Genomic DNA, 12,058 nt, shown 5'->3' with positions numbered 1-12,058 from the left:
ATGCAGTACTTCAGTTTAGTACTAGCGCCTGCTACATCTGCCTCTTGCTGGTGTGGTGACCACGAGGTAGGAACATGAGAGGCGGTGCAGGGAACTCGAGGCAGGAAGGGGAGGGGCGGCTCTCCGCGGTGGAGGTGGAGCTCTCTCAGCGTGGTGCAGCGGAGGTAGTCGGCCTCATGCTCCCGGTTTGGAAGTTGCATAGGGGTTTGGAAGTTCACTTTTCCGTTCGGAGAAGTTCAGAAAGATTATTCAGTAACTGGTTCTTGAATAGCTGCTGACTGTTCTAGTTAGTGGATTTCCAATGGATATGATAACCCTCTTACGCACAAGCATCTTACATTAGGAAATGATGAATAAAATACACGTGCACAACTCATAATACTGGCTCAAAAACTATTGTCAACTCTAAAATTACAACTCTAGCTAATGACGCTCCAGGGCCCTTTGCACAAAGTAGATTCCTCCGCATCCAGAAAAAAAAAGAGTAGATTCCACCACAAGAAAATAAGAAAACAGAATAGACCTGAAGATCCATGTCTTATAAATATTTTTTTTCCACGCTAGCAGAATACATTATACTCATCATCTTCACTCTACCCAGTCACTGTCGCCCATTCATCTTCACCAGCTGAATCACTATCATCATACTCCACAAAGGGAAATCCTACATTATTACTTATCACCTTCACTCAACCCAATCATTGTCCGCCATTCATCTTCACCAGCTGAATCACTATCATCATACTCCATAAATGGAAATCCTACGTCTTTGTGCCCACCCAAGTAGCCACCATCATTAGGATGGTGAAGATCTGATGCTCGATCCTTGCACCCAATACAATGACCTAAAAGGATCAAAAGTATGGTAGTCAGATACTCAGATGCTTAACTAATCAATGTAAAGAAATTTAATATGCACACACAACGAGTTGCCAGTTACCAGAATCAATCGTGTTCAGAGCAGTGCAGTGATAAACATCTTCAACTTCTCTACAGTCAGGATGTACGTCAGCGAAGAACAAATGAACCGTGCCATCCAAACTTTTCACAGTGAAGTTGAAGTGCACATAGCCTTTTCCATACTCGTCAATTATATTTCTTTGCATTATTTCCACAAGCTCTAACTCGCTGGGTTGAATATAAATTTAAAACAGGTCACTACAAGGTTGGCAAAAGATATAAATTGCTTATCTAATCTGCAGAAAAATTCAGTTATGATATTTTAGCCTATTTGAGTAACAATTAGGGTGCATTTGGTTGCACTGCTCGTGAGACCTATATCTGAGCTAGCTGGGCTTAGCTAGCCCAGCTTGGCAAAGCCAACCTTGCCTCATCCATGTGTTTCGTTGTTTGATTTACTGGTGAAGGGTCCAGGAGTAATTATTTTAATCGTTCAATTTTCGAATTTCGGATGCATCTTCAGTAGTGTCGATAGGAGCAATAGCTACGTATGCATGTTCCAATACACGGAGTAAGATGATGCATATATCCCAGTAAACAAATTAATTCCTATGCTCGTTGAGCAATAGCTACCACTAACCACCTCTAATTCTACACAGCCAAACAGAAAAATTGGCTACCCCTAACGGCCTAACCAGGTGGTTGGGGATATCCTCATCCCGTAAATCAATCCCTAAACCAAACAGCCCCTAAGTGCACAATCTGGATCTCTATTTCCTCACTTCTCCTCTACGCAAGATTCTGTTTGCTAGGGGGGGGCGCCCCCGTTTTAAACCATTCTTTGAAGAATTTTTTGGGGGATAGGCTTAAATGAGATTTTTAAACCTTTTGTCCCCTCCCCCCAAACTTACAGATTTTACATTTGGCTCTCCGCAGCGGACGAGGATCTGGTCGGAATAGACATCCCGAAGCCGCCGCTCGCTGAACCACGACGCCGCCTGCACGCATCGGCCATCGGCGCAATAATTCTCGCAGCCCTGATCATCGTCGCCTTGGTGTCAGTGATCTCTTATGTCTGCTGCTGCCGCACGCCTGACGACGGGGATGCAGTCGTACGCCGCTCGGACATGGAGCTGGCGCGCCGTGTCTGAGGTACGACCAGCTGTTCTCGAGGCTTCGATCTCACCGGCGGCATGCTCGCATTCCATCGGGTCCTGATCATCGATCCTCCTTAGTATATACTATCTTGTCCTCCCCGGCCTGCATGCGTTAAGTGTTCTTAAATTGCTCATACCGTTATACGCCATGGATCGAGTTGGAATTATTTTGGCGGAGTAAGCTTGTGGCCTCTCTCGACCTCTGACACGATCGAAGGATGGCGGAGGACAGAGAGAGAAATGCAGAGCCAAGGACAGGAAGTGGATCGACGGCTTCATCTGCATGGCCGGCTATGCGTTATGGAAAAACAAGAACGCAGAGGCGTTCAGGAGCTCGGCGGGGAGTCGTGCCCCAGCTTTCATTGCGGCACACATTGTGGCGGAGTGCAAAATGCTTTGCCATCTGTGGAGAGCTCAGAGAGGGGTACGAGCAGGAGAGCATACCTTGGTAGCGAGGGAGTACCCTTTTTCCTTCTTTTTGGTTTGTTTGGTGCCATATGTGTTCGTTCGACATCATTTCTTGTAAATATTTCTGCCTTCTATAAAATTAAGGTACGCGTTCGCGTACTCTCGAAAAAAAAATCGAGCTTTACGTGTTATAATGCCAAACTCTATGGATGTGCAAACTCTGTATTTGTATGTGTTAGGCTACCAGTGCTATATAACGAACAAAATGAATATGCACTGCGTTTTTTTTTTGAGGGAATATGCACTGCGTTTGCTTGTCAGCATTTCCTTCTATTGATTTAAAAAAAATCCTTCTATTAAACCGTAACATCCAAGTGTTGGGATCCGTCTGATGATGCGTGCGCTCGTTCAGATCACGGACTCCGTGGCTTGCCATTGGGGATTTTAACCTAAACTAGTAGTACTAGTGTATTATTACGAGGCTCGCGACAAGATGGAGAGAATAATGCCAACCTCAACAGGCGGCTCAGCTCATCCATGTCGCGCGCTGTTCCGCCACGCCATCGATCAATTGTTGCGAGTTCAAGGAGCTCAAGCTTCTAGTACTGCTAGGTCGCATGCAAGTTCACCTGGAAAAGCTAGTAACGAGTAGATGGATCCACCGTTGACGTTCTCCACCGTTGACGTTCTCTGGAAGCTGGGCTTTGGAGAGAGGCTTATCATGTGCTTCTATGGTCTTCTCTCCACGGCCTCGGCACGTGTTTTGCATAACGGCACCTTGGACTCGCGAATTTCCAATAGACGTGGATTACGACAGGGAGACCCACTCTCTCCACAGCTCTTCATTCTGCTCATGGAGGTTTTGCACTTGATGATCAAGAAGGCCGCAGATGAAGGGCTGCTGAGTCCACTGACGCCTTTAGGTCTGCGTCACCGCACATCCATATATGCTGATGATGTCGTGACTTTCTTGCGGCCCTCAGTGATGGACTTTCGGGCTTTCACGGCGGTGATTGAAGATTTTGGGACAGCCTTGGGAGTCCGTATCAACATCGCCAAGTGCTCGGTGAACCTTATCCGATGCACGGACACCCACGAGGTCTTAGTGTCACAAGAGTTGTGGTGCCCAGTGGAATCTTTCCCTCTCCAGTATCTTGGACAGCCACTGTCTTTGAGGAAGCCATCCGCGGCTCAGCTCCAATACCTCGTGGACAATGTAGCAAACAAACTACCAGGATGGAAGGCGTCGCTTCTTGACAAAGGGGGCCGACTGGAGCTCGTCCGGTCGATGCTATCTGCGATGCCTATCTTCGCCATGATGTCCCTTGATATCTCGATCAAGACCATTCTTGCGATTGAGCAGATTATTCGGGGCTTCCTCTGGAAAGGCCGAAGAGATGTGAAGGGTGGCCACTGTCTAGTGGCCTGGGACAAAGTTTGCACCTCTAAGGAATGGGGTGGACTCGGTATTCCAAACTTGAGGATGATGAATGTGGCTTTGAGGACCAGATGTCTATGGCTTCAGCGGGTTGATGAATCAAGCCGTGGAAGGAGCTGAACATTCAAGTTCATTAGCTAGCAAGGTATCTTTTCGAAGGAGCAACATACTCGGTGCTAGGAGACAGAGTGTCCACTCTCTTTTGGTCGGACCGCTGGCTGCCCGATGGGCGAATCAGTGGCATTGCACCAAACCTGTTTGCCGCAGTGCCAAAGCGCGCGGTCAAGCAATGCCGTGTCCGTGAGGGGCTGGCAGGAGGATGGCTTGATGATTTATCCCCGGATCAAGGGGCGCCTGCGCTTAGTGACAAGGTATTAACTTATCAATGCTTACGGATTGTAGACTAGGGTTTCGTTGGATGTAGATGGCAAGTAGATCTCGAAGGTTTCAGCCGAAAAGTACTCGACGAATATGAAGCTAGGGTTGTGTTGACAGTAAATTCGATCCTTTCTTTGTCCCTCGACTCCCCCTTATATAGGAGGTGGAGTCGAGGGTTTCGTAATACACAAGTTTACAGAGTCCGGGAGGGTTTCTGACCCGTCCCGCAAGATTACAAGTAATGTTTCCTATTACAACTCTAGCTTTCCTTAATAGCATCTTGGGCTTCCGAATCTTCTTGCTCTTCGGGTTGTGGGCCTTCAGTAAACCCCGGGTACCATCTTCGGCAGGCCCATTGGGGATGCCTATGTCACTTAGGGAGTTGTTCGAAGTGGCGGATCGGCTAGTGCACGTCAATCTTGCTGAGGGCGTGGAAGACAGTTTCAGGTGGAGGTGGGAAAGTAACAATTCCTACTCCGCGAGATCCTGCTATGAAGCGATGTTCAGGGCCAGAGAGGACATGGCTGGTGCGCTACAAATTTGGAAATCGCGCGCTCCACCGAACTGCAGAGTGTTCATATGGCGAGCAGCACGAAATAGGTGTTGGACAGCTTACAGGCTCAGCCGGCATGGGCTCCCGCACCCGGCATCCTACCCTTTCTGCGACCAGGTGGGTGAGACCCTGGATCACCTACTGATGGGCTACGTCCTGGCACGCGAAGTTTGGGCTACCTTCCCGTGCCCGTGGGGTGGATGCCACAACCGGACACTACTCTTGTCAGTTGGCTGCAGGATAGGAGGGGTGCTCGGGAGCTGATCGGGACCTATGGACGGCGATGGTGCTCATCTGCTGGTGTCTCTGGCACCATCGGAACGATGTGGTCTTCGAAGGTGTGGCTCCTTCCAAAGACGTGGTGACCCAGAAGATCACTAAGAATGCGGAGCTATGGCGAGCGGCTAGACTGTTTAGAGGCAGCCTTGCGCCTGTAGATAAGTGGAGATGTCGCGAGTAGTTGCTTTAGAAGTGTGTGTTGCCCTCACGGGTTAGCGTGGTGTTGCACCCTTAACATTTGTACCAGAGGTTTTTTTTGGAATTTGTACCAGAGGTGTGTTGTACTTTGACCTTTTGGTCTCTTCTTCTATGAAACTGATACCTTTGTCCATGACATATATACTATATATAAAAGCTGACCACTTTTGCTGAAATCTTAGGCATTTGGGCATTTAGGTACTGTTGACGGTAGTATTTCATCCAATCAAATCTTAACACGAAGGCAGTCCCACGGAGTTATAGGTTGCCCTCACGGGTTAGCGTGGTGTTGCACCCTTAACATTTGTACCAGAGGTTTTTTTTGGAATTTGTACCAGAGGTGTGTTGTACTTTGACCTTTTGGTCTCTTCTTCTATGAAACTGATACCTTTGTCACTATATATAAAAGCTGACCACTTTTGCTGAAATCTTAGGCATTTGGGCATTTAGGTACTGTTGACGGTAGTATTTCATCCAATCAAATCTTAACACGAAGGCAGTCCCACGGAGTTACAGGTTGCCCTCACGGACTAACCTGGACGGTTCTAATTAGAGGCGGTCAAAGCGGTGTGACCTATGAAATAGTCCAGACTGATGGTCCTATTCTCCTTCTTCCTCCCTAATCCCATCGTTCAGATTAAATAAAAAATCCCCACCGATGCGGCCCGCCTCCTTCTCTGAGGTGGGCGCCCTCATTGCCCGGCCGCCTTGCGGCCCGCCCCCGCTCGACCTCCTCGGTGGCTGGTTCATGGCGTGCCGTGGCTGCAGCTCCCCACGGCCTCGCCGGCTGGCCCATCGTCTTCGTGTTCCGCGGCTGCCAGCTCCGTCGCCTGCTCCTGATCTGGGAGCGTGCCGGTCCGCCGTCCGACCGCTCGACGGCCAGCAGCGTCGTCGTCTGGGATAACATCGTCGCGTCGACGCCTCCCATTTGTCACCTAGACGAGGACCACGACTCCCACGCCGTCGCTGGTAAGGCTGAGCTTCCTCGGCCTTCCGTCGTGACGGGGCGCTCCAGGTGGTTTCGTCAGGTACGACCTTGATTTGTTCTATGCCTCCTTCTTCCCTCTCTGTTTTTTTTCTCTGTTCCTATTTCCCCTTACTTTTTTCGTCCGAGTCCGTGCCAACTGGGAGGAGTCCTGCGAGAAGATGGTGAGAGACCCGCCGAGCGGGGCCAACCTGCTGCTGTTTTCCGGCGGACCAGCCGACGAGATCCAGCAGCATGTGCCACGGCACCCTCTCCGCCTGCCCGACGGCATGCAGCGGGTGTGCAAGCACCACAGCCTTTCCGCGCCCCTCCCGTGCCCTTCTCCCCACAGCCCATCTGTTCATCCGAGCAAGTGTGCAAGAAGATGCTTGCGGTGCCATGGGCAGCACGTCTGGGGCGCTTTAATCCTGTCTCTCTGTTTTCAATTAATTCACTCATTGTTTTTGCAGATTCCAGCTCACCAGATATCAACGGAGATGGACTTCTACATAAAATTGATTACATACTCAGATCGCTAGCGTGTATATTTTCTCTAAAAATAGTTACTTAATTATGCCATGCATCAAAGAAGAGGGGTTGGTACTGGCTTTCTATCCAGTCAGTTTATACGGAAGACACCAATTCGTGGTTAGTGCCTCAATTTTCTGCTATTTAAGCGCCCTGAATTTATGTCGTCCTTAAATTTCTGGATTTATTTTATATATGCATTAGCAGCCTATTACAATTATATTCCTGCTTATGGCTTCTGTTTCCTGTAATTCAGTGAGCAGCGGTGGCTGAAGGTAGTAGGAGATGACTACCATGCTAGCGATCCAGCTTCATGTACGGCTCGCATCTCGGTGAGTCTAGGGTCTTCCATTCTCCACCAGTCAAGTCAGCATCTTATTTTTCTATTCTGTCTACCTATGTTCTGGCGCCTGGCATATGCTACAGTGACCAACTTGAAAGTGGTTTGTCAAAAATATGCAGTGACCTCTTACAACTGCATTTGTGGACTAGCATTTGCAAAAGTTGCGATTCTCAAATTATGCATTCTTTGATCTATAGCAGCACTTCAAATTATGTTCTGACTGGTCTAATGATCTGTTGTTTCTTAGGTTTTTATCTCTCTAAAGAGCCCGCTGATAAGGTGTTACCCAGATTGTGTGCAACCTTCGAAAAGCTCATGTAGAAGCACCTTTAATCATGCTCTGATTGTCGTACCGATTCACTGTTTCACGGTTTTTTCATCTCTCCCAAGACGCAACCAGCAAGGCGCCACACATATTGTATGCAAGCATTAAAAAGCTCACATCTTACTAATGTAGGTGCTCCTCCTACACTTCGGAGATGAATTGCAGCTCGCGGCCTCTCCTACTGCACACCCAAGGGTGACACCCTCCACTGACTAGCATCTAAAGATGCCCGCGGCCACATCGTCGCGTGAGGTGAGCAAGCACTCCATCCCCATCTTATTACTCTTCTTAGACAAAACTTCTAAAGCATGGATTAGAGCCTAGAGGGTTCACAACTCTTAAAAGAATATTGTAGTATTGCACCATTCACACACAAAGAACTGGAGAGGTGTCAGTATAAGTTACAGTGTCGCCTTTTTTACATGGGGTTTTTGTTTCGAATTTTGTAATAATTTAAGAGTAAAAGATTCAGCAGGACCAATTTACATATTTCAAATGGTGGTCTACCTTACCATTCCAACAGAAATTAAACTCATTTCTAATTGCTAAGCTAATAAATTCTACTTTTGGGATCGACTGCTAGCTGAAGAAAAATTTAAAGTGGCACATTTTTCCTCGCTGTTATAACTCATGTCATGTTTTTTATTGTTCAGTAAGCTTCAACGGAATAGATCTAGAAAGGGATCTGCCGATGGAACTCCGAAGGACGAAGACTCAAGAACAGGTACATAATGGCACTCCAATACGATTTGTTGTACCTCCATAGAAGAAAGCTTTAAAAAAGCTTCTGTTACAGTTCATCTAGATTCTGTAACTTGAATGGATGGTCAAATGCAGATTTAAATGTGTTATTTATGTTCTGTCTGGCTCTGATGAAATATTATTATGATACCAACATATCGTATGTATCATGTAAATGGGAGAATTTTTCCTCTTTCGGATCTATTACAGAACACACTTTTTTTCTGCTATTTACTTATGCAGTAGCTGGTTCATGTGTCCATGTTATCTGGGTAGATCGTTAGTACAACATGTATGACTATTTATTTATATTCTAAATGGGAGTATTTTTCCTCTTTCGGCTCTATTACTGAAGTCCGTTTCACAGTGGCTATTTGTGAAAAAAAAGGTAGACCGACATGTTAATCCTGAAACATAGATTTTGGAAGGGATCGAGTTAGTCAAAGAGGTGGGGTCTTGGTCTTACAACATCTCGGAGAAGTTGATCTAAAGCCTAGAACCAGTATGAAGATTGTTGCTAAAAAGTATGAGGCATCTTAGGAATTCCCAATAAGGTATTACCGAAGTGTTGAACAATAGATGACATGTGTGGACCTTAGATGACATGTAATATGTTGTCGTTTCAAAACCAAAAGTTATCTGAGATGAGTGGTATACATATTACAAAACCAGAGGTTTCTTGATGCTCTGGCAAATTGTGCTATAATAGAAATCTTACTCTTTTCTTAAAGCTCCTACCACTACTCTACTTGCAGTCTTAGAGATCAAGCAGTATGTTAACTTTTTTTTTATAGATATGGGAGCCTAGCCTCAGCCTCTGCATCGAGCGAGCGATGCATACATATTGTGCTATAATAGAAATCTTACTCTTTTCTTAAAGCTCCTACCACTACTCTACTTGCAGTCTTAGAGATCAAGCAGTATGTTAACTTTTTTTTTATAGATATGGGAGCCTAGCCTCAGCCTCTGCATCGAGCGAGCGATGCATACAGCCTTTCATTTATTAAAAAGTACTGGTACAAAAGTATTCCGTTAATACATCACTGATCAGATAAGGTCGAAACATGTATCAACCATAAGAAAATGAGGCACATGATGAAACTATCCATTAGTTAATCTATTAATGTGCTGCTACCCAATAGCCTAGAAAAAGAAGTACTGAGCAACTACTAGCATCTGGTTGCCTACAGAAACCATATCCTTCCGCATATCCTCCGGGAGAAGGAAAGCCCAAAGTTGGATCCAATAGGAGGTACGCCGGATAACGTGCAAAAAATTTGTTCTCATCCTAAAAGCACACAGGTATGCACATTCCGATCTGTAATTAGAGATGAACCATGGATAAAGAATTGGCAGGAGGGACTTAAATATCTAATGCAATCGAAAAAGAATCAATGTTAGTTCCTTCAACATCAGATATAAATTTTCCAAGTGATTATATGGAAATCTCAAGGATACCTGAACCTACCATATGAACTACTAGGAATAAATACATTAGCATCACGAATTTGTGGTTTGACCAATTTGTTGTCAAGTATAGCAAATCTGCTCCGAGCAAAATGGACTGTGAGGGAAGGAATGGAGCATGGTTATAATATTTCTGGTTGCCTACCACAAACTGTCTGGTTAAAACAGTAACACAGTACTGCGGGGTTCAGGTAGTGGCCAAAGCTGCTACAATCTTCACCGTAACAAATTGTGCATAACTAAACTAATCAATCATATTAATGCCACAATTTTACTCGCTCTGGAGTTGTTGCTGGAACTACATAATAGAAACCTCAACTTCCTCCAAGTAAGGGTTCTTGGTAAGTTAAAGAATTGAATAGCGACTTGCAAGGCTGTTTAATGGAATTGTGCATTTTTATTAGTTGGGATTTCATAGTATGAATATAACTTATCTTCTATTGCTTTAGTTTAAGATATCTAATTATCCTAGAGCGATGTCCGCTACTACAACTCAGAAACTAAAACTCCAAAGTAGATTTTAACCTCTGAACTTTTACTTAACTGGCAGATACGAGGGGCATTCCTAGGAGAGAAAATCTACGGTAATGTTGGCCTCATCACTAACAGAAAAATTTAGCGTCCAGCCTACAGGTTAAAGTAAACTACGGTTGTACAAAATGCTTACATCCCATATATAAGAATAGTCTACATAGAGTTATTCTTCAAAGTTTCTTTTGCCTGAAAGCAAGTACTAACTATATGTATTCATGTTGCATATTCTTTATTGTTTTCACCTATTTTTTATTACATAAGAAATATAGGAATTCTGTAGTTAGTCGATCTAAATACATACATTTTTCATGGCGCATTCTTATGGTGATGCTTACAAGTAATAATACAGTTATAGAAGACACTCCTCCAACCAAATTTGAAGCAACATTTTGCTACATAGATGCACAAATAATTCAGTCACAGGATACACTACGTACTATGCTAACAATGCGAAAATTCAGCAAATTTCCTCTACCAAAAAGAACACCTCAATAAACTTGCAGTAGGAAAGCTAATAACAGCAACTTAATAATCAAGCAACAGAAGCGTACCAGACCATTAATCGACCATTAATCCCTTCACGGCGGACAGCGGCAAGGACCAGCATTCGTAGCCTGCGCTGAAGTTGACGGTCGCCGCCTCTGCCCAGGCGCAGCTTCTGCCAAAGAAAAGGATCCTCGCCGCGCTCCGCTTTCCCTGTGTGCTCCGCTGCTCCAGCTCCCGGGACGCCGCGTATAGAATGCAGTACCAACTCCTGCTGATGGCTCACCCGTCGATGAATCCAAGGGAAACAGAGGTAGCCTCAGGGAGCACACTGTTCCAGATCTCCGCCTTCTTCCGCCAACCCAAGCACAACTCCGTCTCTCTCTCATACAGATCTTATTGCGAGGATTCATCCTCCTGAGAAGAAGAAAGGAGAAAGGGGAAGATGACAGAAGCTCCATCCACTTTTTATCTTTTCCTGAGAGAACATGAAAATGCACAATAAAATCACCACAAGTGAACAAGAAACCGTAGACAGCACGGGCGCGGCGTGCGCCGCGCCGTAAACTTCCTAGTATTTTTAAAGTAGATAGATCCCACCATCGTGCCTGTCGATCGGGGTTTTTGCAACACGGAGAGTCGCGCACGATGGACTGAGCCAGACCCTTGATCGAGTCGCACGTGGTGGATGGACTGAGCGTATCCGCCCGCGCGCATCAACAGACAACAGGGGTCTGGTTGGGATTGATGCGCACGCGTCCTTTCCGCTAATTTTACTCGAGCCTATGTGATATTTATTGCCAAATACAGAGTAAATCGGAAATACACTAGCAGTATAGGAATACGGCGTCTTCCTTTTATTCCATCTGGCGCTAGCCCATCATTCAGTTTCCCGAGCCGCTCCACGATCCAAACCGGTATAACGCCATGGTCATGAACTGCTTCTCCCAGCTTTTTCGGTTCTAGATGAAGAGACCCGCCCGCGGTCGACGGGTTGAGCCCCGGCGAGACGGCGACATGCATATGATGTCAAAACCGTTCAGCGCCGGCGTTTTTTTTTTCGATATGGGAGCATTGCTCCGGCCTCTGCATCAATAGATGCACACAGCCATATTTTTATTAAGACGAAGGTTTAAACAGATATCCTTATTACAACCTAGAGACATCTAAAACTGCAACCAAAGATGAAAAGAAAACAAAATCTATCCATCTTCAAACTTCAATTCTTTTAGTGTGCCGCCATCCAGTAGCCTGGAAATAGCAGTTCCGTGCGACCGCCAATAGTCGGTTGCAACCAATATCCATAATATCCTGCTGGTCCTCCGGGAGAAGGTATGCCCATAGCTGTATCCCATGCGCCGC

The 12,058-nt window shown here is 45.9% G+C and overlaps 3 long non-coding RNA genes across 5 annotated transcripts; 1 reads left to right on the top strand and 2 right to left on the bottom strand.

The window, feature by feature from the left end:
• Positions 1–279: 279 nt before the first annotated feature.
• Positions 280–1,135, bottom strand: LOC127325654 (uncharacterized). Its single transcript, XR_011744088.1, has 2 exons — positions 941–1,135; positions 280–845 (listed from the first exon to the last, which is right to left on the bottom strand). It is a non-coding gene; the product is annotated as an uncharacterized lncRNA (long non-coding RNA).
• A 4,777-nt stretch (positions 1,136–5,912) lies between these two features.
• LOC127325655 (uncharacterized) lies at positions 5,913–10,773 on the top strand. Of its 3 annotated transcripts, XR_011744087.1 has the most exons (6): positions 5,913–6,339; positions 6,746–6,923; positions 7,060–7,135; positions 7,394–7,723; positions 8,125–8,195; positions 10,230–10,773. It is a non-coding gene; the product is annotated as an uncharacterized lncRNA (long non-coding RNA). The 3 variants fall into 3 exon arrangements; XR_007867326.2 differs by lacking the exon at positions 10,230–10,773 and having other exon boundaries at positions 5,913–6,574; positions 8,125–8,886; XR_007867325.2 differs by lacking the exon at positions 10,230–10,773 and having other exon boundaries at positions 8,125–8,882.
• Positions 9,159–10,896, bottom strand: LOC127325656 (uncharacterized). The gene is made up of 2 exons (XR_007867328.2): positions 10,765–10,896; positions 9,159–9,530 (listed from the first exon to the last, which is right to left on the bottom strand). It is a non-coding gene; the product is annotated as an uncharacterized lncRNA (long non-coding RNA).
• Positions 10,897–12,058: the final 1,162 nt, after the last annotated feature.

The sequence above is a fragment of the Lolium perenne genome, chromosome 4, assembly GCF_019359855.2.
Source record: "Lolium perenne isolate Kyuss_39 chromosome 4, Kyuss_2.0, whole genome shotgun sequence".
Taxonomy (NCBI): domain Eukaryota; kingdom Viridiplantae; phylum Streptophyta; class Magnoliopsida; order Poales; family Poaceae; genus Lolium; species Lolium perenne.
This window is presented reverse-complemented; position numbering and strand designations above follow the sequence as displayed.